We start from the raw sequence: 27,898 nt of genomic DNA, 5'->3' as shown, positions 1-27,898 counted from the left end.
CGGAGTCCCCCGGGCGGGACCGGTGGAGACTTGCGGGGCCCCCCGCTCAGCGTCGAGACGCGCGCACGACACCCGGTGATAGCCCAGGCCCCACGGGACACGGGAACTCTCGCGAGCTCGGAATGCACTGCGTGCTCGTGAATTGGACCGCAGTTGAGTTGAAATACATGGTCCTTTCGTACTAACGTAAAAAATGAAAAAAAAAAGGTTGTCTGTAAAGTCGGTTTACGGACGATAATTTTACGTGATAACGTCATAAGAAAACATTGATGAAAACTATTTCATACTTTTTTAATTTTAAAATATTATAAACTGTTTTTTGCAAAATTTAATTTAAATAATTTTGTTTGGATATAAATCACGAACAATTTAGTTAAAAAGCCCACCTCAAACCTGTTTGATATTATAGAAGATTTTCTCGCACGGTGGTTGGCCGGTTCTTGCACGCTCGGCTCAGGCGGAACGTGACAATGAGTCATGCTTTTTCGTGCGTGCAGCCGGCGTTCATCGATTTATAAGACGTTATCACGTCAATATTATAATGTGCACAATCAAACAACAAGGGGTTGGATAGTTACAATATCATTCTCAAACATGCATCTTTTCCCGTGTGTTTAGTAGTACCAGGTGTTGTACGCTGTTAAAAATTCCCACCTTCAATTTATGCGAAGAACGATGGTTAGAAATCATCCCGGGATCTCCGTGAATTTACTTACTTTTAACACGGATCTAAAATAATATTCTTGTCAATTGACTAGTACTTGACTGGGCATTATTGGGTATCAATGAAGGAGTCCGTGTAGAAATTCACGGCCTTCAATGGATGAAGTACGCAGCGAAATGTAGCCCATAAAGATGTGTTTTTAACAATGGAAAATGTCCACAGAGAACTGTAGCCTGTAAATTGAAGAACTCGACTGGAGAATATTGTGCATCAATCGAATGAGTTCTCGGAGAAGTCAAGTACACCAATTGAAAGGGTTCTGTGGAGAAAAAAAAAGTACAGAAATTGACAGGAAAGTATCACTGTGCATCTGTGAAATTAATCCACGAAGAAGTAAAATACTTATCAACAATGATTGAATTCCACAGAGACGAATAGCAAAAAGTATGGATGGAATCCATAGGGAAGTGTAGAAAATCAAGGGAACTGTTGCATGGAATGAAAGTAGTAGTTAAATCATAGAAGTGTAGCACATACATTGGAAATTGTTGTAAACAGTGTCCACGTAAAAGTGAATTATTTTAACAACGGAATTATTCAATGGGGAAAAATTGGTACGTGGACTGAAACAGTCCAAGGAGAAGTGAAGCAAGTACTGCGCGTGCATGGAGGAGTGAAGTCCACGGGAGCGGATGGAGTCCATAGGTAAGCAGTTAACGGGGGAGGCCGCAGGGCCATCGATCTGCAGAGTCGGCCGGGGAGGACCGACGCCCGGGGCACTAATGACTCGTCCAGTCGCCCTCGCATGACCGTGATTCGTATCGCGTGGGGTGGAGGGGGGGACCTCGCCCTGGCTTCCTCCTGCCGGGAGCCCCAGCCCCAGTTGTCTGCACGCAGCTGTCACCAGCGGGAATCCTTCTTTTCACAGACGAGAGAGCCAAACGCCCGATCGTGCATCTTCGTGGTTTTTTTCCTTGTTAATTGTAAATAAATATGGCAGTGTTGATAAAAGGATACTAATGGTCAATTAGGTTAGCTACATTATAAATACTTTAAAACATTGTGGACGGTTGATTTGGTTAGGATAGCGACATAAAATATACGGGGAAAAAAAGCATGAACTTCGGGGAACTTCGGGTTTCGGCTCTCTCGTCTGTGAAAAGAAGGCTTCCAGTCAGAAGTCGCGCCTCTCGCTCCCAGCGCTCGCGGTGGCGGGTCTTCGCACTGCCTGCTGCTCCCAGTTGTTTGTCGAGGCCTAGGGGGCTTTACCGTCGCTCGGCTGTTGCGCACACACAAGTCTCAAGGCGACGGAGACTCTAGGATCATGCCCGCATCCGAAGCACGTGAGCCGTGACGCAGTAGTCCGCACGGCCACCGACTGTGGCGCGAGCTGTCAACAATGTTCCCACACACGGTGCGCAGAGCTTCAGGAAAAACAACGCGATTTCAAAACTACTCAAGATACCCGAGAGGGTTCTGCTTACGAAAAGCATTTAAGAGTGCGCAGAGGGCCGTAAAAGTACTTTTGTTTTCGGATTAAGTTTTCAAACTGTTTTTTCAGAAGAGTTAAAATGGCTCAAACGCATGTTTTCAGAGTAATTTTTAGGCGTAAAACAACCGGTACAGATTCTTGAAAGCACTTGAGGCACTCGAATTACACCTTTATCTTCATTTCTCCGCCATATAATGTTGCGGTCACCGCTCAAATTCCACAGTTATCCTGTGACGACGAGAAGACTGCGCGACAGTTCAGAGCCTTGCGCTTAGAGGCGATACCGCGCTGGAAATACCAGTGAACGTCACGCTTATCATACCGCCTCACTAACGCACATACACCCCTGTAGAGGCGGGCCCCTTAACTTCACGAAGAATGTTGGTTACAAATTATCCAGGGAACTTCGTAAGATTACCGTAATCTTCGTTAAGTTACAGGTACTGAGTTGACTTACTCTACATCAATAATCTTCGTATTTCATCAAAAAATTCAAAACTTTGTTGATATTCCTGTAAAAACACTCATATTTATTCCACGTGTATTTTTACTCTCAAATCAAAAATCGGGAGTTCTAATTACGGTGTGTTTCTATGAAGATACGGTTATCAGAAATTAGGAAGAACTCATAGTTTGCTTGAGGTGGATTCTTAGTTGAAAAGTCCCCAAAATTACTTGTGATTTCTAACAGTGCACACATTCAGACTTGGCGGTTCATCGACTTCTCAAGCGAGAGTAACATAATTTTCAAGATTAAAATGTATGGTAGCTATGCATTTGTGTGCCGATACTTGAATCTTTGCCTACATGCACCACTAGTTGACATTTCAAAAACCAAATTCACATTTTTATTTTTTAGTAACTGATTGTGTATTTTTTTTTTAGAGTCTACATTTGTTAAGTGGCCGAAAAAAAATTAACAACCCTTGACTGAGAGGTGACAATGACAATATCTACCCAATCCAATACTCCGTGAAGATTTTAAAATAGCAATACCTATTCCCGACCTATGAATGAACAAACGAAATTTTTTTTCTTTAAAAAAAAATACATTCGATGATACAGCACTAGTTAAAGATTTCCGATTACACAGTTCTCAAATATATGCATTATATTCGAAGTAGATATTAATTCATTCGAATCGGATGACTTCAAATATGATGGGCACTTGCGATGAAGAGGAAGATCATCAGCCTGTCACTCACTGGTCATTTACTGTCACGAAAAAGTATATTTTCTATGGTGGATGGCATGCATTCATGTTTCAACTGAGGTGTGATACAATTGTTGCTAACAATCCACCATTGTGATTACCCACGAGGCGACTCTTGAACGAACAGCTTTATCGTCAGTTCGTTTTACGACTACTTATGAATAAAAATGAAGGTGGAAATTCACGTCGCACGGTTCTGCATACAGGTGACAGAATCTCCAAGATTAAGTGAGCTCCGAACAACTTGATTAGCGACTCGCAGTTCGTAAACGACTGGAAATAGCTTTGGGATCGTTCTCTCAGGACAATCACGATATAGAAAACTTTTACTGACGATTTTAAGCAACACAACACAATATAATTCTCTTATTTTAACTACCACGTGCTACACAAGTATTATTTATTTGTAAAGTAGCAGGAATAACGTCTTAACGATTTCTACAGATGACTACAGGTATTACAGTAATCAGTGGGGAAACGGAAGGGGAAAAAAACCACAACACGCCATCTAGATGACAACAATTTTCAGGGTAAAACAATGTTATTTCGTTTATTTCTCAAAGTTAGGTTTCATTAAAGCACAGTACATTTTTTTCTGTGGAATGCTTGAAGATAACAGTGCCTGGATGCTACAGATCTTTTTCCCTGTGAAGGCATTGGCGTTTGAATTTTAATTCATTTTTGGAGGTGACTACAACTGTAATAACACTGTCAATATACCATGGATTGTATCCTCTTGTGCAAAAAAAAAATGAAGGACTTTTAAAGGACCCTTTTACTTCGTCGCCTTCACCACTATCACAAAATACCTCAAGAAAATAAAAATGTTAAATAGTTAGTGCATAAAAAATATTTTTTTTTTATTAGTTCAATTCTTACAGGTAAGCCCATTTTGTCCAGAATTACCTCTGGTACACATATCTAACCCAAAAATAGCGTCAATCAGAAATTTATAGCTCTAACAATTAATTTGATCACTAATTACCTTTACTTTATAAGTTCAAAGTGAGACAGTAAAAAAAAACTCATTTTAAGTTTAAAGGTGAGACGCTAGTTATTAAAAAGGAATTCAAAACTTTTCTTGTATATAATATCTAATCATGTGGCTGTACTGTGAATGTTAACACAGCAACATTGAAATACCAGTGTTCAGCCTTTAGTTGCGCACTATCGGTCTTTATTCAGGAGTTTTAAAGGATTAATGAGTGAAATTAAAGGAATTTTTAAGGTCCTTATTCAATCAAGGACAAATTAAGGAGTTTTTAAGGATATTAAAGAGGCGTACGTCTTTAAAAATCTTAATATATATAAATCCAGTGTCCTGACGTTTGTTTCCAGTGAATTCTTCACCAAGTCAACCGATTTCGATGAAAATTGGCATTTATGTGTAATTATTTCCAACTTAAGAGATAGGATAGTTTTTATTTCGATTAATGGTCTTAATAATTTATAATTAACAATAAACTGATTCAATGTTGATTGGTGTTAAGCCCGGGAAACAGTGGGTACTTCGTCGCCATGACAACGTTGCGTGCTCGAGAGTCGGGAAACCATCGCTGCTATTCGTTTTTTCTTCGGTACATTACAAAGCATTGTATTAAGTTTTTGTCAAAATTAATTAATTTTCATTTTATTTCATTTATTATAACTGTAAACAAGAGATTTGGTCTCATCCCCCCCCCCCCCCATTAATACAACCGTGCGAAGCCGGGTCGGGCAGCTAGTCTCGTATAAATTGTGACCTCCACCTTAACGAAGGCAGAATTTTCAGTAGTAGAGGATAACTGTTAAGCATGCCTCGAGCTACAGTGACTACACACCGGCAGTACACACTGCCGCCGCCAGAGCGCTGCTGTCTCTCGACCACGCGACGCCAGCTGGAGCGACGGCGCCACGAATGTGACAGCTGTAGCAGCCAACACCGCTTCAGTGGGGATTACAGGACGTGGCAGGTCCCGAAACAACTTGATGCTACTTCAGCCCTATTTGAAGGGTTGCAATATGTTCACGGCTCCACAGATGTGACCAGAAATAATTTATTTGAGGTTAGGTTATTTTATCCAACTAAATGTGTTATTTGGTTCAATCATCTGCTCACAATGTATTAAAAAAGCTTAATAATATGTATATTTTTACAGAAAACATTGAATATTGTGGAAATAATAAAAAGAAACATGTTTTAATGATTTGGAATTTTTTTTAAGTCGAATTCCTAAGGCTAAGGAAATTGGTCTTTTTGCTGGAAATCCACTAACAACGAAACAAAATAACTTCACGTCACCAAATAAGTGCGAAAAAGTTTTATGAGAGAGCAGTAAAACAAGCAATAATTACAATTATTTGCTAGTACCCTCGAAGGTTTTCAGTCTCTACTGCAATCATTTATTTCACATTAGTAATTTTTTTCTTAGCATTAAAAAAAACAATATTTCGGTCATTTTCTCTTTTAAAATTTTTAATTTGCGAGTGCTTAGAAAATTTTATTCTGAATATGTGCATGAGGTGAGTATCCACTCTGGCTTGTTTGTTTGAATACAGCATCTGGGATACATCCCCACCAGATATGAAGTAAAACAAACATACCGTGTTATTTTAAGTTCTAGATGTATAGTATGAAAAAAAAGCCCGGTTAATGTTTGCACAGAACCAGCCTGTCGCTTCAGTAGTGCCAACTGAGCTGACGTCATGAACGACCACAGTCCACTGTGTGTGGACATCACGACCTTATCGCCACAGTAACACGATATCGCGTACGCAACGGAAGCGATGTACGGTTGTTTATCAGATTCTATTCCTAGCATGCGAAAACCAAAGATCTAAAGTTTACGCCTCGTAATAATTCTTGTTTGAATGTAAATAAAGAAAAAAAAACGATACAGCAAAATAAATTTACACAAAACTTGTTACCTTGCTTATAGAATGCTTCCAAAGTTACATTTGTAACGAGTTAATAAATGTGACTTGTATTGAATTGTCAGTTTATAGTGTGGCCGGCAGGGCCACATTTTTACTTGTAATTTATTTTTGTTGCTGGTCTCTAGTTTTATATGGTTTTTTATTTCACGTATTTTTACGCTTTTTTAATAAATGTTAATTTATCTGTAAATTTTTTTAATTATATTTGTTTCTGTTAATTAGTTATACGCAGTTTGGTAGCTATCGATTATGAGTTTAAGAATATCGATTGTGTTTCACGTAAATACCACTTGGTGAGCGCCCGGCGGTTGGCTGATGACGTCAGACATTCGGCTTGCCGGGAAGAAAAATTCAGCTGGGGCCGGGGAGTGAGTTGGTGCCGAGCGACCGTCGAGGACAGAGCCATGTGACGGCGCGGACTGGTATGCCGAACGGCAACGGGCGACGAAGAGTATTGGGTTGGAGGCTCCACGATGGGTGACAGGGCAAATGGATTGCCCTGTGGTACAGAAGAAATCAAGGTAAAGAGAGGCCGCGATTTTGATTTTTACCCTCGTGGTGCTGCACTGGTTTTTTGGCAAACCTAGTGAACTGTGTATTTTCCCATACTAAATTTTATTTGAACGGAACTTTTTATTAGCCAGTTTGGTGAAGAGGCCCATTTGTTTCACACGTTGTTCCAGTGTGGGATTTTTTAAAAAGGTCGCCCGTTTGCCTGTAGTTGTAATAAAAGTATAAGTTTGGAAGAAACGAACATTTTGCAATTTGTTTTTGAGACTTTGTCTTCGGAATTGGCATACTTAAAGTTGCATTTAGCTAATATATCAGCTTGTGCAGTATTATTAAAAGTATGCGATCGGTATTGGACTACATGCGCAGCCTGATGTTGGTTGGTGCGGCCATTCTACGTTTTTATGAAATCATTGGCAAGTTAATAAAGAAGTAAGACTTTGTTTGAAGTATATGATAAAAACTTCGGTGGTAACATAGTTATGTTACGTGAAGAGTTTTTGCTACATTTCCCTTAAAAAAAAAAAAATAAGATAATTTTTTTTTGGTCATCGTTCACGCCTTTGTGAATTCGTACCTATGGCCCGGCGTGGCATTAGACTCTGGAGTTGGTGAGGAAGGTCAGGAAGCCAGCGCACGCCTAGGATATTAACTTTGTTTTTTTTGGCAAGTCTTTAGCAACGAACATCTGAAGAAAGACTAAACCGTTGATTGAGAGTTTAAGAACTTTATTTAAATAATTTTTTTGTACTTCAGTTTTATTATTGTAATATTTTTTTATATATTTATATATTATATTGATTGTCTTGTTTGATTTTTGGTATTAGGGCAGTCAGTATATTTTGATATTTTATAGTGGCCACGCCTCACGCCCTTATATATTTTTATACTTGTTGTTATCAGTATTTATATTTTTACCGATTTTTTAAAGGTTATTGTTAGTATCGCAAATGGGGATAAGATGCTGCCATTATTAACGTCAGCTTTTGTAACTAAGCTTGTATGGTTATGTATAGTAAAAATTATTTTTGCAAATTTCTATTTTTTAATAACATACGTCCAAAGTCTTGCCTCTTGTTTGTTTAATGGTTACTCTGCTATTATATCCTTTAAATTTTTTGGCCTGACCCCTGGGCAGTGGTGTGGGGAATTTATATTGTTTAGCTTTTTATGCCTGGTTTTAATAGTTATTTTTTTCCCTTCGCGCCCAGAGTGAGTCGGGGACGCAACCCCTCTTCCAATTAAGGAGGAAGAAGGGTTTCAACCTGCGCAACTCTGCTTGGCAGAGACTTTGGACTTTTGCGATTTTGCTGACTTTTTTGATTTTTTTAATAATGGCAGTTTCTTGGATTTATAAACTTCCCAAAGAACAGGTTTACGCTAATTTGCAAGCAGCGGGAGTAGAGAGTGGTCTGGAGGATGACATTGATACCTTACGCAGGAAATTAAGTACCCACATTAAAGAAGGGAGGAAAAAACCTGTTGAGGAAAATGTGGAGAATTCGGAGATCAGCCAAGTAAATTCATTGAATACTGCTATGCAAAGTAAATTACTTTTCAAAGAACTGGATAGGTTGCCATCTTTATGTTCCGGTGGGCCAAGAGATTTAATAAAGTTTTGCTTGGGAGTAGATAGTTTGAAAACTAATTGTTGTTTACAAAATGAGCAAGAATTGTTAAGGTGTATTTCGACTAAATGTAGCGGGATCGCTAGAGACGTGATTACGTCAGGTATAAATAAGTCTGTTGGATGGTCGGTAGTGAAAGAGAATTTGTGGGAATATTTGTGCCCTAAGAGGGTGAAGGACGATCTAATTAAGGAATTGATTTTCCGTTTTCAACGGGAAAATGAAAGCACCTTAGAATTTATACAGGATATTAGAAATCACGTTAATGTATTTGGTCTGCAGTTAGATGATCACCGTTTTGTAGCTATTATTTTGGAAAATCTAAATCCTGCCATCAGACACGAATGCGCATTTATTGGCAGACCTAATAGTGTGGAGGAACTCAACACTTGGGCTATCCAGGTAGATAATATTTTTTACGCTAAATGTGAATTCGATAAGTGTAAAGGCAAAATCAATTTTAAACCGGTTTGTTTTAAAACGCCGGGTAATGAAAAAATTGATAAGACTTGTTTTAAGTGTAATAAGGTAGGGCATTTTGCTAAGGATTGCTCGGTTTCGGAGGTTAATAAATTTGTTTGTGGTTTTTGTGGCAAATATGGTCATTTAGAAAAATTTTGCTTTAAAAAGAAACCGGAGCAGGAAAGACACAAGACATGTTTTAGGTGTGGCAGCATGGACCATTTGATAAAAAAATGTAATCGCAAGAAAAAATTAGTTTGTGGTTTTTGTAATAAAGATGGTCATAATAGCGGGAAATGTAATTTCCGTAAGGAAGTTAAGAAATATCGATTTAACAATAAGCATAGTTTGGCGGTCATTCAGGCAAAAAGAGGTTTATGTGTCAAAGTTTGGTTGTATGATCGTGAGATAGAAGCTTTACTTGATACGGGGGCTAGTTGTAGTTTCATCCAGCAGAAATTTTTGAGTAATTTGGTGCGCGATCATAAATTTTTGAAAACTAAGATCGTAAGTAGTCAAGGCATTAATGTGGCCATGGCGGACGGGCAAAAGGTTCAGGTAAAGGTAAAAGTATTTTTACATTTTAAATTGGAACATTTATCTTGGACACGTGAATTCTGGGTAATGCCCGATTTGATCCATGAAGTAGTTTTGGGAATGGATTTTTTAAATGATAGTAAGGCTATAATAGTGTGCGGCGAGAAAGTAATGAGGTTCGATTTTAATGATAAAATTAAGATAAAATTGTGGGAGAATAAAAAAAAAAGAAAGGTGGTTTGTGGTGGTATCGAAGGGTTAGAGCAAAGGTTGGGTGAGAAGGAAAAATTGCAGATACAGCAATTAAACGAGGAATATAAGGATGTTATCACTACTAAAATTGGCAAATGTACGCTAATGCCATACAAGATCGTGCTGGTAGATGAAACCCCTATTAAATGTGTGCCGTATCAATGTGCCCCGCCTAAAATGAAAGCCTTTCGAGAAATTATTAATGATTTACTTGATAATAAGGTAATAGTCCCTTCTAAATCCAATTTTGCCTCACCTGCCTTTTTAGTAGATAAGAAAAATAAGGGCAAATATCGTTTGGTCCTTGACTATCGCCTCCTTAATGACAGGGTAAAACTAGATCCGTTTCCCATGCCTAAAGTTGAAATTGTTTTGCAATATTTGGGAAAAGCCAAGTTTTTTACGGTGCTTGATTTGAACTCGGCGTTTCATCAATGTGAATTAGAAGCAAGTAGTCAGAAATTTACCGGGTTTGTCACTCCTTGGGGGCACTTTGAATGGACTAGAGTGCCTTTTGGGGTGAATTTTGGGGCCCAATGTTTGTCACGAATTTTAGGGCACATATTACAAGAATATCAGTATAAATTTGTAATAAGTTTCTTGGATGATATTTGTGTTTTTTCAAATAGTTTTGAAGAACATATAGAACATATAAGAAAAGTACTTGAGAAACTAAAGGGAGCCGGCTTTACCGTAAATCCGGAAAAAATAGTTTGGGCCCGTAGCGAGATAAAATTTTTAGGATACATAATCCGAGAAGGTGAATTGGTCATGGACCAAGATAAGATAAACCCCATAGTTAATTTCCCGGCCCCCCGTAATGTTAAGGGAGTGATGCGCTTTATAGGAATGCTTGGTTATTTTTCCCGTTTTATACCGAATTACGCTAACCTATGCGCGCCTTTAAATAATTTGAAAAGGAAAGATGTTAAGTTTGTATGGGGGGAAGAGGAAGAACAGGCCTTTAGGAATTTAAAGAAAGCCATAGCTCAACCCCCCATTTTAATACTTCCGGATTTTGAGCAAAAATTTATTGTGCAAGTGGACGCTTCGGGAGTAGGTCTGGGGGCGGTTTTGTTGCAAGAACGTGAGGGAGGTTTAAAACCGGTTATGTATGCTAGTAAATCCCTAAATAAGCACGAGTTAAAATACAGTGTATATGAGAAGGAAGCATTAGCGTGCATATTTGCGTTGGAGAGATTTGAGAGTTTTCTTGAACATGAGAAATTTGAATTATGGACTGACAACCAGGCTTTGACATGGCTTTTTTCCCACCCGCGGCAACTAGGGAAAATAGGGCGGTGGATCATGCGGTTGACGCGTTTTCGTTTTGACCTCAAACATATGAAAGGACAGGATAATGTAGTGGCCGATGCCTTATCGCGCATGTTTGATGAACATGAGTTTCAGTGTAAAGACGAAATGAGAACTGAAGACAAGGAAGAATGTAACATCCTGAGGGAATTCCCTCAAGGATTTATTGATTTGCGCGAAATACAAAAAGAGGATCCTGAGACTAAAGATTTAATAACGCGTTTGGGACAGGATACTACTATAGACTTAGGAATGAAAGACGGGCTTTTGTGTTGGATGAAAGATGGAGAACATAAAGTTTTTGTTCCTAAGGGGGTAAGGAAAATGATAATGCGGTATTACCATGATTCTAATATAGGCGCGCATGGCGGAATCGAAAAAACTATAGATAAAATCTCTAAAGAATTTTTTTGGCCAGGTTTGAAAAAAGACGTAAAAGATCATGTTTTAAGCTGTGAAGATTGCCAGCGCGCTAAGCAATCTAGACATAGTAAGATAGGTAAATACTCTGTTGAAGCTCTGACTAGACCTTGGGAAAGGGTTTATTTGGACATTTTTGGGCCCCTACCTAGATCATTAGGGGGGAATAATTGCTTACTTATAGCGGTAGATGGTTTTTCTAAATTTTGTTTTTTTTTGCCTTTGCGTAATATGAAAAGCGAGAATATTATTAAGGCTTTAGAAACTAAAGTGTGGGGTTTGTTTGGTAGCCCGGAGCAAGTAGTATCAGATAATGCTACATATTTTAAGAGTAAGTGTTTTGAAGTGATGTGTTTAGATTGGGGTATAAAACATATTACTACCAGCCCCTATTATCCCAACCCTAATTTGGTTGAAAGGGTGAATAAAAATGTCAAAGTGGCCCTCACGATTTTTCATCAACGTAACCAACGGAAGTGGGACAGTGTTATCCACGTATTAAATTTAGCTTTTAACATGACCATACACAGTGGTACTAAATTCACACCATCGGAAATTTTTTTGGGAAGAAATGTACCCCATCCTTTACTAAATTGTTGGGGTTTGCGTCCAGCCCTTTTGGAAACCCGAAGCCCCCGTTTGTTGGAAAAAATGTGGGAAGAAGCAGCCGAAAATCTGCAAAAGGTTAGAAAGAAAATGAGTAAGTTTTATAATAAGGGGCGAGTGGATAATGTATTTAAAATTGGTGATGAAGTGCTATGCAGACAATTTGTTTTGAGTGACAAAGTAGGGTATCAGAGCTCTAAGTTAGAGAATAAGTATGATGGACCGTATAAGATTGTAAAGATTTTAGGGCCGGTTACTGTCTTGTTGGAAGAAGTTGAAAGAAATAATAAGGTAAAAAAGGCCCATGTTAGTCATTTGAAAATGTTTGTAAGGCGGAGTTCCTAAAATGAATGTGGATGACCCTTTTAGGGTGAATATGGCTAAATATTTTTATTTTTATTTTATTTGGAACTTACTCTGGTATGTTTTTTTTTTTATATAATTTGTAGTTGTGGTTATTTTTAAAATTTTCTTTGCTGTTTAAATTTTTTTTTGTTCAAGGCGGAGGTTGTGGCCGGCAGGGCCACATTTTTACTTGTAATTTATTTTTGTTGCTGGTCTCTAGTTTTATATGGTTTTTTATTTCACGTATTTTTACGCTTTTTTAATAAATGTTAATTTATCTGTAAATTTTTTTAATTATATTTGTTTCTGTTAATTAGTTATACGCAGTTTGGTAGCTATCGATTATGAGTTTAAGAATATCGATTGTGTTTCACGTAAATACCACTTGGTGAGCGCCCGGCGGTTGGCTGATGACGTCAGACATTCGGCTTGCCGGGAAGAAAAATTCAGCTGGGGCCGGGGAGTGAGTTGGTGCCGAGCGACCGTCGAGGACAGAGCCATGTGACGGCGCGGACTGGTATGCCGAACGGCAACGGGCGACGAAGAGTATTGGGTTGGAGGCTCCACGATGGGTGACAGGGCAAATGGATTGCCCTGTGGTACAGAAGAAATCAAGGTAAAGAGAGGCCGCGATTTTGATTTTTACCCTCGTGGTGCTGCACTGGTTTTTTGGCAAACCTAGTGAACTGTGTATTTTCCCATACTAAATTTTATTTGGACGGAACTTTTTATTAGCCAGTTTGGTGAAGAGGCCCATTTGTTTCACACGTTGTTCCAGTGTGGGATTTTTTAAAAAGGTCGCCCGTTTGCCTGTAGTTGTAATAAAAGTATAAGTTTGGAAGAAACGAACATTTTGCAATTTGTTTTTGAGACTTTGTCTTCGGAATTGGCATACTTAAAGTTGCATTTAGCTAATATATCAGCTTGTGCAGTATTATTAAAAGTATGCGATCGGTATTGGACTACATGCGCAGCCTGATGTTGGTTGGTGCGGCCATTCTACGTTTTTATGAAATCATTGGCAAGTTAATAAAGAAGTAAGACTTTGTTTGAAGTATATGATAAAAACTTCGGTGGTAACATAGTTATGTTACGTGAAGAGTTTTTGCTACATTTCCCTTAAAAAAAAAAAAATAAGATAATTTTTTTTTGGTCATCGTTCACGCCTTTGTGAATTCGTACCTATGGCCCGGCGTGGCATTAGACTCTGGAGTTGGTGAGGAAGGTCAGGAAGCCAGCGCACGCCTAGGATATTAACTTTGTTTTTTTGGCAAGTCTTTAGCAACGAACATCTGAAGAAAGACTAAACCGTTGATTGAGAGTTTAAGAACTTTATTTAAATAATTTTTTTGTACTTCAGTTTTATTATTGTAATATTTTTTTATATATTTATATATTATATTGATTGTCTTGTTTGATTTTTGGTATTAGGGCAGTCAGTATATTTTGATATTTTATAGTGGCCACGCCTCACGCCCTTATATATTTTTATACTTGTTGTTATCAGTATTTATATTTTTACCGATTTTTTAAAGGTTATTGTTAGTATCGCAAATGGGGATAAGATGCTGCCATTATTAACGTCAGCTTTTGTAACTAAGCTTGTATGGTTATGTATAGTAAAAATTATTTTTGCAAATTTCTATTTTTTAATAACATACGTCCAAAGTATTGCCTCTTGTTTGTTTAATGGTTACTCTGCTATTATATCCTTTAAATTTTTTGGCCTGACCCCTGGGCAGTGGTGTGGGGAATTTATATTGTTTAGCTTTTTATGCCTGGTTTTAATAGTTATTTTTTTCCCTTCGCGCCCAGAGTGAGTCGGGGACGCAACCCCTCTTCCAATTAAGGAGGAAGAAGGGTTTCAATAGAATTATAAATCTGCAAAAATTCAAGCTATAGAAACATGTTATCGTTACGTTCGCTTTGGTGCATTCAAAACACTGCAGATATCGCTCTTTGTAAAATATTCTAATTTGTAACTTAACAATTGTGACAACAAACTATAAAACGTAGTTCTATGATTGAGCGCCAGTTTCGTACCTTTACAATACAGTGTATATTATTCAATTAAAATGATTAAATATCACAATTTCACGGTGTCGCTGCATGAATTTAATCTTGTCTTAATTGAACCGCGCATAAAACAAATAACGGTTGCGCCTTAACTTGCACTTTGTCAGATGTCACCATATCAGATGGTCAGATTTTTTTGCATATCTCTACCAGTGACTTATTTTTAACATTGATTACTAAACATTTTCCTAAACGACAGGATGTTACAATAGGCTATTTGACTAATGATTTGACCAAGAAAAATATTTAATTGTAGTTAAATATCTCTTTTAAGCGTCAGGCACTCCAGGATATTAGGTGACATATCTTAACGAAGTACATTATGTAATATTAATAAATACTAGTTAGGTTACTTGCCAAATTCGTGTTATTTCTTGTTTACAAAAAAAAAGGCTGGCATCTACTGTCCATTGACTGCTGCTGCATTTTACCTTAACGCTCGGATTGCATTATGTGATTAAGTCATGAAAATTTTGTAATGTTGTTAATTGGTTTCATTGGTATCTTGTCCACGAATGGGTGTCAAAACTACCTGTGGTCCAATGAGAACGCAGTTACAGCGTATAATGTTATGCATTCCAGCTTCTCCCCAAATAACAATCCATTTCCATATGGCTATAATTATATTTCATACTCTATTCCTTTTCAAGTTACAATCCCCTATTGGGGTTTTCTTGAAGATTTTCCATCTGTATTTATGTTGCTCATTAATTTCTTTACTTTCTTTAAAACTTTCCGTAAATCGTTTTCCGGGGTATGCAATGTCGTCGTCAGAAGACTTTTGGTTAAATAGACATATATATGTATATAAACATAATAATATATTATAATATAATTAATTGAACATAATATCAATAAATTTGCTAACTCCGACGGTTCGATTACTTCATGCAAGAAGAACCGTCAAAATTGCATAAGTCCCCAAATAACAACGCGAAGATTGTTACGGTAAAAAATAAAATATTATTGAACCTAAGATGGCATCCATGAGTTTCTCTCCCACCTCCTTCGACGCTCAGCCGTAAGTCCCTGGCCGCCGGAATATGAACCCGCATCGGGGTCAGCGCTTCGTCAGCGGAACACTAACGACTCAGAACTCAATTACGTCTCGAACGTGACTGTCCCGTAGCCTCCGGCGCTAATTGCGACATGCGCCATCGCAGACGCTAACAGGGCCGGCAACTGTGCCGGCCGAGCTCCGAGCGACGCAGGGTTGCCACTGCCGCCTCATGGAACCGAGGCCGCGCCCTTTCGATTCACACCATTCCGTTCCGGGGGCCCGAACAGTTCCGAAGTTCGCCGAAGTTCGCCGCTCGCTGCTGAAACTTCGGTTCCACATATTACAGGAACGCGCGGGAAAAATGTCGAGAATGTATTTTATAGACTTTAGTGACGGGGAAATTAAATCAGCTTTGACGGTTGGTTAGGTTAGGTTAGCTACATCACAAATACTACAAAATAATAAAGGCAATTGATTACGTTAAGTTAGCTACAACTTGAATCGGTAGTTCCTAACCAACCATTAAATTATTTTACAGTATTGTTAATATAGCTAACCTAACCAACTAACTTTTTAAGTGTATTTAAGGTAGCTGTTATAACCTAAAGAACCATCCACCCTTTTAACGCATTTTTAATTTAGCTAACCTAACCTAACCGACAATTCTCACGAAGGCGCAAATTTGTAATGTTTACACCAAACTTCAAAAATGGCGAACTAATACAATTTTGGAATTGTTATTTTTAATTTTCAGAAACACAAATGTTTTAACTAATCAGGAAAAAAAAAACTATTAACCAAATACCACTTAAAAGGAATTTAAAACTCAATTTCTCGACGTATTAGATAAAGAGAATAAAAAACCCGAGGAGAAAAAAAAAGATCGAACATACACGAACGAGACCGCGGAATGGACTGTTCTGAACCCTAGGTTAGGCGTTCTTCCGCCCCGCTTGCAGCCTCTGGAAGCGATGAATTACGGTTCAGTAAAACGACGTACGAGATGTAAAGGATTAGTAAAACAAGAATTAAAAAGATGTCAGCGTTATGGGACTAAAAAGATGTAACGAAAACAAATGAGAAAACTATAAAATGTTTATAACCATGCCATGCATACGGCATTAAGATTCAACTTTTGTTCTCAACGACGACTGTAACTACTGTACATAGTTTATATAGTGCTTTGTTTTTGTTATTATAATACATGTAATAACAAACACACTTGTATACAGTGCGTCCTACAATTAGTTCTCAAAAGAACAAAAAAACATTGAGCCCCGGGCTCCAAACAATGCAGAAGGTTTTTTAATCTTTTCCTTCAAGGCAATACCGAAAAACTTGTAGCCTAAATAATGTAAAGGTAAATGTATGTATATGTGTGAATAGTTATGTTTACTAAATATGTCTTCCCTCTTGGTAAAAGAGGACTGAGTGCTGGAGTACCAAATATTACTGTACAATCACATGTAAAAAATGCATAAATAAAGACTTTAAAACTGAACTGAACTGCCAATGCAAAGGTTGAGGGTTCGAATCCCGGCCACGGCGAAATTTTTTTTTTGTACTTGCAAAAATAAATACGGCGCACGCGACACTTCAAAAGTAATAAATATATTTGAATTAATGAATGCAAATAAAAGTAAATTTATTAATTAAATTGTACATTTCATTTCACTTCTTCTTTGTATCCACACAAAATAGTGATGATTCAATAAAAATGATTCAATTTTATTCATAAAAGTATGCAGAGGTATATTTTATCACACAAAAGATAAAAAAAAAAAATATAATATTTTTAATGCCTAAAGGTTTGGTTGCAAAAACCTATTACGGCTCAGTCTCAGCTATGGATGAATCATTTCATCAATGTTTTGTTATGACGTTGTCACGTTAAACTATTGTCTGTAAACCGACTTTACAGACAACCAATTTTTAAGTGTAACTTTTTTATCGCCAGTGAATAAATCGAGGTGATGACGTCATAACGTAACTAAATTGAAACAATCAGTGGGCAACAATAAGACCAGTAGATTTGCATTATTTATTTATTTATTTGTCGTCTTTAAAAGGCTCATGTTGAAATAAATAGAATATTATATTTATATCTGCACACACTCACATATATATGTATATAAAAATTCCTATTACAGTTGGAATATCATTTATTAAATACATATTAAAGAGTAGCTGAGATAAACTACCACTTTGCGGAACACTTAATATCATGATATTGAAATTGCATTTGCAAATTTGACTGCAAAGCGTCTATTTTTAAGATAATTAAAACATATATACATACATACACATAATACTGTGTGTGTTAAATACGATCTTCCTGATTGAAAACTACGTGATTTTTCAGAAATAATTTTTTTAGGAATGAAATTAATGTGGCTATAAATATTTTTTTTCGTCAAAAACGTCTAAAATACTTCATAAAAGAGGTATTGGTCAATAGTTTGTGACTAAAATTTAACTGTCAAAAATAATTCAAGAAAATATGTACCGATAAATGGTTCAACACACAACATCGGTATACAACAACTCACTGACTGATACACACTTAATTCAAATATTTTATGTACAAAAGCAAAATTTTTAAAAATGTTTTAATATTTGTTTGAGCTTTATTTATAACATGTTGGAATTATATTGCTACAGTTACTAAAAACTAAAACGCTACAAAACTAAAAAAAAATATTTTTGCAAAACTCCGTTCCCCCGGAGAAACCCCCGAAATGGCCACCGCATGGGGAGCCCAAGGAAAAGAAACGGGCTCCCCATTTGGAAGCCACCTGGTACGTTTTTTTCTGTTCCACCCACCGTTTCTTTGGTAGCCTGACTTGTTACAAGGGATTGTATTCCTACCAGAGAAAATGCCACCATTTTGTCTGGGCAATCCGCCTTGGAGGAGCCGGGGCGCGAACCCGGGTCCTACAAGTCACAAGGCAGGCGCTCTACCCCAGAACCAGAGTGGTAGAGCGACTATCAGCAGTCTTTTTAACACTGACATGATGTTATCCCACGTGTTTACTGTAGTTTCGTGTGTCAATAACACGTGCAGTACGTGTAGTAACATCTAACCTCGGCAACGAACAAATTTATGTGTGTTTATGTTCTTCGTTCAACATGAATAATGTAATTTCATAACAGTGAAATATAGTTTGTATAACTAGTCTGGCAATTTTTAGTTGATTTTCTGCAAACAAACTGACAGTACCGCTGCGCAATATTTATATATAACTATAGACTAGTAAAAAAATATGTAAAGAGTTTGCACTGTCGATGGTAAAGTTATTTTGAAATAAATTTTAAATATTAAAAGAGTGTGTTTAGTTAAAATATGTGTGTGCTTACAAGCTTTAAGTTATTGTATAACAGTTTATTTATTTGGTTTTAAAGCCACAGAAAAGTTAACCGTGCTTAATATCCGCAGCTAATACTGGAAAGTTATTCAAACAATTGTTTTCAAATAGGCATTTTCAAAATCTTAAATTAAGTACTAAATCAATGATAATGTTGGAGATGTCAAATTAAAAGATACATTTCATACTGAAATCATCGGAATTTTCGGTAATGATATTACTGACCTTAAATCGATCAGTTTCTGAAGACTAAGCATTTAGATGGCATTAGTTTTGTGAGATTTGCTTACTTATTGAGAAATATTGACATTATTTGAATACATATATAATTGGAACTTACAGTACTCCTGAGTAGAGAATTTTTGGTAATAGCTTACATCAGGGTTAAGCAGGAGCATAAATGTTTTATTTAATACAATGAAACCCTTAGAAACCTAATTAAATCATCGGGATTATTAAACATGAACTTCTTTGAGTACACAACTACAGAAAGTTTTTATTTAATATTTGTGCACATCGCAGTGACATCGCTATTTAATTATTTGTAATATTAATTGTAACAAAAATTGGAATTCGTTTTTTTTTTTGGATCAAAAGTTCATTTAATGGTTGGGTATGTTTATTTTAGTCCAAAAGAAATATTTTGTACAAAAGATATCCTACAACAACAGATTTCACTTTTCTTATAGTTTTGTTGTTTTAAATTATTATTATTATTATTATTATTATTATTATTATTATTATTATTAGAACCTTTCCTTTAGTTCAACAACTTAAGTAGATATAAAAATTTCGTTATGAATTTAAATTCTCCATACATACTACACGTGATATTTTGAGATTATTACGAAATAATATATAATTTTACTTTAAATACATTTTTTTCTGCAAACGTACGGGTTTCAAATACCAAATAAATACTTTAATTTTTCTTTTGACGTGACAACGTCTAATAAATCGATGAACGGTGGCTGCACGTACTAAAAAGTGTCCCGTTACGCACATTGTCCCGTTATGATGTGTCCCGTTACGCTCATTGTACGCTTGCGCCGTATCTTTCTCTCTTCCACTCGATTGGAACAACCATCGATTTGACTTTTTCGAGGTACATTAAACTTGAAACACTCCTATTTGTTTCCTACTTTTTCTATCATCGTCCTATCCTTAACAGAATAACACAGATTGGAAAAAGTTAAATGGCAAACATGTATAAAAGTTATAGTAATAATCTCTTCGTTAAAGTAATAAACATATTTGAATTAATGAGTAAAATGAAACTAAATTTATCAATTAAATTGTAGATTTCATTTCACTCCTTCTTTGTATCCATACAAAATAGTGATAATTCAATAAAAACTATTCAATTTGATTTATAAAAGTATGTTATAATTTCATTAATGTTTTGTTATGACGTTGTCACGTTTAACTATGGTCCGTAAACCGAGTTTACAGACAACCAATATTTTTTTACAATGTTATTGTGCCAAGTAAATTTGAGAAGAGTAGTATGAATAGGACGACTCTCCCATTTTGAGTTTGAAATTTCACTTCTAAATAATATACAAATTTCACGAAGCGATATATTAAAAAAACTTTGTTACAAATTGTGACATTAATATTTTACAAAGGCAAAAACTTTATACAGGAAAAACAAACGGTTTGCAACTTGTTTATATTATTAAATCTTGACCATTTGTTGGAATGTTTTCCTTTGCCCGTACTGGACTATAAATGTGTCATGGCTGTTAGGTACAGCCACGGCAGTTATTTGTTTTGGCGTAACCGGTAACGCCATAGCGTATTAACCATTCAACAAACACGGGTTATCTGTCAGCCAACAAGAGGTAATTGTCATTGTGGTGGTCCAAAATAATATATATGTTTGTAAAACATATATAGGCATACCGTAAAAACATTTAGAAACAAGAGTTTTGGTAGTTGAAAGGACAAACCCTTTAAATTCACAGGACGATAAAAAAAAATCACGGATGTTATTTTGTACGGTATAGCTTTTGTTTATGAACATTTGTCTAGTGAATCATTTTGTTTCACAGAATATTAACTATTTTATGTTTATGTTTATTTAGTATAGATAATGTGATTATAGTTTATTTACGAATGGTGTTAATTGTAAGATAAGACGTATCGCCTTCAGTGGTGGATCCAGGATTTTGGTTTGGGAGGGGCTTGGCCCAGCTGAGGCTAGGCTTTATCAAGGCAAACACTAAAACAAAAGTGGACCCAGATGCTTTTGGAGGGGGCTTGAGCCCCTTAGCCCCCCCCCCCCCCCTCTGGATCCGCTACTGATCGCCTTTACTTAATCATCAGCTAAAAATTGGTTAAATGAACCGGAAACAATAAATACAATTTGTGAACTTATAACAACGCTGCATAACGCACGTATGCATTCCTGGAAACTAAACAAAAAAAAAACAAGATTTCGCTGTTTGTAGAATCCCGCTGCATTCAAACTGCTCATGCATTCTGACGTAAATTCACAAGCTGCCGCCAGGACTTGCCTTGCACAGACGCCACACTAACACAACGTTCAACCGGACTAACGATTCGCACTCTTTTAATGTACATTACCGTCCTTATGTGTTTTATTTATTTTAGTTCTAAGGTTTTTGAACATCAAACGCGGGAAGGTTAACGGTTGGGGGGGAGACGACCTGATGAACGGGCCACTCTGCACTCTCACGGGCCGTGATCCTAATCGCCCGTTTAGCAGCCAAGAAAAAATTAAATTTAGAAGGCAGTTTGCGTATTTTCAGAACAGTGTCCACGGCTTTGCCAAACTTATTCGCTGCACGGGCAGATGCTGCAGGGCTGCGGAGCTGGTCATATGAAGGCTGGACGCGGGGAGCTATGCAACACAGCCCGCCTGTACTTAAAATGAAAAGAGGCCGTCGCAAGAGGGAGAAGAAAAAAAAAAAAGATCGGGAAGAGAAAAATAAACCAGTCTCGCTCACATTTTTTCCCCTTCACCCTAGCTCTGCTTTCGACCTCCTCAGCTACTGCAAAATGGCCCGCATTACGTTTATACTAAATTTAAGTTACGTATACGATTAATTAATAAGCAAGCCTAAATAATTACAAACATGTGTTACTTGCTTTACATTAATTTATTATTGCAAGCATAAAAGTTGTACAGAAACATTTTTTTACGAATATATTCTAAATATAGGGTACAAGTAGTACCAAATTAAAATCAATTTTAAATAATATTTTGCATCTAAATTCATACCTCTAGTGTTTTATTTAATTTATTAGACCAAAAAAAATAAACAGTATCGGTTAACAATAGTCGAGTGTATCTGGAAATAAAACTAAGCTCTCTGCTGTGTAACAGAGACATCAAACCACGTGCAACCACATCGTTTCAGAAACTTTATCGGCTTTTTTTTTAACCGTCTTTTCTAATTTTAAACACACCAACAAAAGACGACGGCGCAGAACTCCGCGATAAGAGACACGCAAACGTAAAAGTTTTGCCCGTACATTTCGGTGGGACTTCGGATCGATAGAGTTATAGCTCCGCGCAAGGCAGCACCCAGGCACGCTAGCGACCAACGTGTTATACTTTTAAAAAATATCCTTACGAAAAAAAAAATATACGTGTGTATTTTAATAGTGCCAACGATATATACACCAACGTTATTTCAACACAAGTAAGAGAACGCAGATATTGGGAGCCACGCAAAATACAAACCATATACAGTAGGTCCATAAAAGATTGTCCCAGTTATAAAAATTAATAGTATCACCTGTAAGCGTTGAAGATTGTGGGTTTAGGGTCATAATTAAACAGTGACTCAAACACGTTTTAGATAAGCGCATGCACGAATATTTCTTTGTTGTTTTCTCGCTTGTATAGTGAAAGAATGGCTCTTTCCACAGTTAGTCGAGGGTGAACCTGTAATCTTTATTTGACAACAGGATGGAGCCCCTCCCCATTGGAATCTCTCTGTACGAGAGTGGTTGAACATCGAATTCCTTGAATATTGGATTGGTTGTAATTATCGAAACGATAGAGTTCTTTTTCGCTCGCCTCCAAGTTCACCTGACATAACGCCATGCGATTTATTTTCTTTTGGAGCTTTACAAAAGATAGTGTCTACGTTCCGCCGCTAACTAATGATCTGCCAGAATTGAGAAACACAATTGAAGAGGCTTTTGCTTCCATTACTCTGGAAGTGTTAAACAAAGTCTGGAAGAACCAGATAAATAATAAAAATATATACTTAACTACACAAAAGTTATCGGTATTTATTCATAGGCCTACTCTGTATTATCTTAATGTTTATAAAATAACGAAGGTATGGCCGTCGTGGGCTCTTGCTCTATTCGTGAATTTGGAGGGCGATGATTCGGGACAGCACCGTTGCTCGCGGGGTCGCGGATCGGTCCTCGACGGCCGATGACGTCGCCGGGAGAGCTGAGGGGGGGAGGAGGGATGAGGGGGGGCAGGCGGGGGCGGGTCACGACCTGGGGACCGGATCCCGCAGAAGAAAGCCGCCAGCCGGAGCTTCTGAAAGCTGCGTCGAGAGTTCCTACCGGCGGTCTGCGCATCGCCCAGGAGCAACTCCCGTCTTCCCTCGGCCAGACACGGGTCTCATTCCCGAACACAGCTCTGGTTCCGGGCGAGAAAACCCATCTCAGGGCGAAGACAACCGTACCACGTCATTGAAACCTCAACGTAACAATAAGAAACGAAATTTCTTACCCCCCCCCCCCCCCCCCCCCGCCCTCCCTGCCACCATAGAATCACCCAAACCCTCTTTCAACACTTCACAATTGCCTGGTTTCATTGTATTGTTACGTGTTTTTATTTGGCTTATGAACACCTTTGCATTTCACGACAGTCAAACGCATCTAAATATCTAAATCTAGCAGTTAAAAAAAAAAAAAAAAAAAAATACTTTACGCACATCCGTGTCTTACGAGAATTTCGAGCTCAAAACCGCAACTTTCGACCAACTACGTACCAAATATGTAAACAACTGTAAATACGTAAAAACTACAAAATCTGGACAAAAGAGTGCTGGTATGTCTTATGGAACCCAAAGCTGTATAGTGCAAACTTGTGTAATAAAAGAATTTGAATTAGAATTTGAATTTGACCAACTACGCCAATACGGAAGGTTTTTTAAATTTTCCTTTTATGCATAACATGTTTATTTAAATAATTTCTTATACACATATAAATTAGATTAGGCAAAAGAGCACTGAGTGTAAAGTATGTGTACCTGTAAAGTGTAAAGTATGTGTTAATAAAAACTTTTGAATTTTAATTTGACCAACTACGCCGCGCTAGTCAGCGGAGAGTTTGGTAATACGGGCTTAAGCCTACCACACAAAAAAAAAGATTTTATAAATCAAACAATTTAAACATTACACATTGAGGTGCAGAACTACTTTCCGTAATTCCCTGTCTTTTTGACTGTGCGTGAGACAGACGCTGTTACCCACGTATAAATTAAATTTCGTTGAGAACAGGGATCGATTTTAGTAAGTAAGTAAGTAAAAGAATAAAAATTAGCCGCGGAACCCACGATAGCCCAAATTCACCACGAAGGGAATTCAAACTTTGTGTTGTTACCACAACACCAAAACCTGCAAAAGTTCCTAATTAAATTATCGAACACAAACTAAAATTGCCAGATATTTCCGAGGAAAAAAAAATGCGGAAAAATAAACGAGAAGGGAAAGTATTTTACTATACGCTACCTTTACGCTAAATAAAAAAAGAACAATTAGGATTCAAATATATTCTAGTTTAAAATCTCTAATTGACACTAAACGTAACATTCTCAGGCCATTATACACGTTGCATAATTATATATGAAAAGATTTTAATCGAAATGCACTAGTTCTAGAAAATATAAAAATTTTACTCGTTAAAGCTTTTAAAAATCAAATAGTCACAAAGGTTTACTTTGGTTACGGGTGAATTAAACCACGCAAAAGGTTTTAATTCTGTTATTATATAAAAAATAACATTTATATAGAATATAAGATGCATTATTTCACGAGGCATAGGCAAAAGTCAGTTTGATAGTAACTTAATTAAAAAGCTATATCATTTTATCGGTTAATTTATAGAAAAGTTATATTTAGCAAAAAAAATTAAGTCATCTAAGCTGGATTTAGGCAAAAGATAAGTATGTATGTATGTATGTATGTAAATGGATATGTTTACTGCAATATTGCTTAAAATATAAAATTACAGAAATTTAGTACAAATAGTTTTATTCCGATGTATTTCATGTTATAGCAGTTGCTTAGATTTATGTATATTAGGGCATATAAAGGCCAGTAAAAGTACTGAAGAGTTTAAACAGCGCTTTTAATACAAACTATTTAAAAACAATTTATTAAGAACATTCTAATAATATTTTATTTGAAACATGTGAGTAGCTGAAGTGAGGGGCGAGTAGTTTAGGAATGCAGTCAAACAAGAAGGGTTGCTCAAAATATTTTCTCCCCAAAGGGTATAATCGTGAGAAGTACTTAGGCACACTATAGCTTCATGTGCTTGTTGGAAAACCTTGTGCCAGTGTTACAATTTTTATGGCGTATCGGATTCACAGATATTTTAATTCACAGTCTGTCTGATTAGAAACTTCAACGATTCAATGGTTTTATATATATTTCATAGTTTACACACACAAGTCCAAATTTTTACAGTTATTCTGTGATTTACGATTTAATATTATTGTTTTGTTGAACAAATTAAAGTGATTTCTTTCTGCAGACTGTAGTTAGATGAAATACGCCTTCGGGAATACTAGAGTTGATTATCACACTAATAACATTTCAAATGTATGTTGAACATTTCAAATGTTTCTTGAACGCACAGTTTGAAACAGAAACATTTTAACTATACTTATATTTAAATAATTACTTGTTAACAGAAATGTTCTCTTGATTTTTTTTCGATGGTTTTCATGCTAAAATTTTCGGGGATAGGCCTACCTAAATTTTCTTGGCATTTCACATCCAAAATTCCGAACTATTAAAAGAATAAAGTAACATGAGAACATGTTTATTTATATGACATTGTATTTTTCCTATTGTACATATCTAGTGTTGCTCATTAAACGTAATACGTTGAATGCTTTATTAATTATCGTTATAGTATGGTTTCCAAAGGATATTTTTAATTGACTAATATTTTAACAAACGAAATCGTAACAAATTATTTGTTTTTCAGAGAAGCCAAAAAGTTCACCACATGCAATGCAGTAACATATTCAGTTTGAATTTATTGCTTTAGTACGTACAGTACTACACACATAAAAACCTTTATTATTAACTAAGTACAATACATTTTTATTCAACCCCTGCTGAATATTTAATCAAATTAACTACAGTAGGCATACATTATATTTTTATCACTGTTGAATGCATTACTTTTTAACAAACGACTGCGATTTAGAAGAGAGAAAAAAAGTGTTAGGCAAGTAATACAGTGTTTACCGAGTTTAACCAGCTTAGCGAAATTAACAATCACAAAACACTTGTCGGAATGTGTTAGCCCATCATTTAAATGAAATATTTATCGGCGACCACAATTCCAACTGCAGGGAAGGCGCTAGTAAAATACAATGAGTGACGCTCCGTGTGCATTATCACGAATGTGAAACGTGCCGTCGCAAAATGCATCCCGGATTGACAACAGAGCCGAGCTGTTCTAGGCCTGCTCCGTCCCAGGACAAGCGCTCGGTTGTATGATTGTATGTTATCCGGCATTGCCGCGTGTTATCCGGCATTGTCGCGTGTTATCCGGCATTGTCGCGGTCTGCTGGTTCGCGTCTTGCGACAAGCAATCATTTTTGAAGGCGGGGCATCTGTCGTGCCCACACCGTCGAAAAACTTTCATCTTCATTTTACGAAGAACACAGCACTGTTAGAAACCACAGTGAACTCACGGACTTTTCAACGAAGAATCTAACTCAAATTAACGAAGTTCTTCTTATATTAAAATAACTGAATCCCCGTACAAACTACACCGTATTTCGATTTCAAGGTTGTATTTTTTTTCATTTTAAACAAAGGCGGACAAAAGAAGTGTTCTTACAGTAGACTACCATAGTTATGAATGTTTTCTTAATATATTGAGAGTATTCTTTTGAATTCATGTTTCAAAGAAAGTTAACTCTGTGTTCGTACATTTACGAAGATAGCCGTAGATTCACGAAGATCCCTGGATAATTTGTAACCAGCGTTCTTCGTGAATTTCCGGACGCTGAGATCACGTTCTTTGAACATGATTCCAAAAGAATATTCTTGGTACACTAACAAACTTTCCAAAAACTTTTTGAGTACACTCTTCTTTTGTCCACGTGTTAGTTTATCTTTATTAAGAACTAAACATAGAATTCGGAAATCAGAATACGGCGTAGTTTATTTATTTATTTATTTTCTTAGTACCCAATAGACTCAGTTGATGAGCAGTGGCTCTCTGAATGTAGGGCTTGTCAACATGGTTACAATTTTTATGAAATACACGTATATGATTACATACACTATTTCTAATATATGTACAATATATACATTTGCTAGCATAAAAGTTATATTAAAAATTTCTAATAATGGATATTACGTTAAACAATTGAAATAAGTATTAATAAGCAGAGTTTGTTGTACATTAGATCAATTAGATCAATCTGTCCATTTCTATTCCTATTCACATTAGTCACCGTAGTTCACATCATAGTTAAAATTCACTCACTTGTATTATGTTATACACTATGAACTATGTATACAGACACAATTGAACTTTACATTCATGAAATTATTGTTCACATGACATTTCATAGAGCAATACTTCTATTTGCACAATCATAATTTATATACCAATTAGATTAGGGTAATGGTTATGATCTAAACACATTAGTTTAAGTACAAAATTTTATTTTGTACTTACAAATACTAAGTTCCTAACAAGATTCAGTTATTTGAAATTACGAAGAACTCTTTGTTTATTTGAAGTTCAATTCTTCATTGAAAAGTCCGTAAATTTAATTAATTGTAATATTTCTAACATCGCAGCGGATATAGGTGCATTCCACTACAATGCAAGCGTTTAATTG

At 36.5% G+C, this 27,898-nt stretch overlaps 1 protein-coding gene across 9 annotated transcripts in view; it reads right to left on the bottom strand.

The window, feature by feature from the left end:
- The window catches only part of LOC134534215 (protein muscleblind), a 245,119-nt gene that overhangs the window by 195,557 nt on the left and 21,664 nt on the right, over window positions 1-27,898 (bottom strand). The gene's annotated exons all lie outside the window — the stretch shown is intronic.

Source organism: Bacillus rossius, chromosome 7 (genome assembly GCF_032445375.1).
Source record: "Bacillus rossius redtenbacheri isolate Brsri chromosome 7, Brsri_v3, whole genome shotgun sequence".
In the NCBI taxonomy this organism is placed as follows: Eukaryota; Metazoa; Arthropoda; class Insecta; order Phasmatodea; family Bacillidae; genus Bacillus; species Bacillus rossius.
This window is presented reverse-complemented; position numbering and strand designations above follow the sequence as displayed.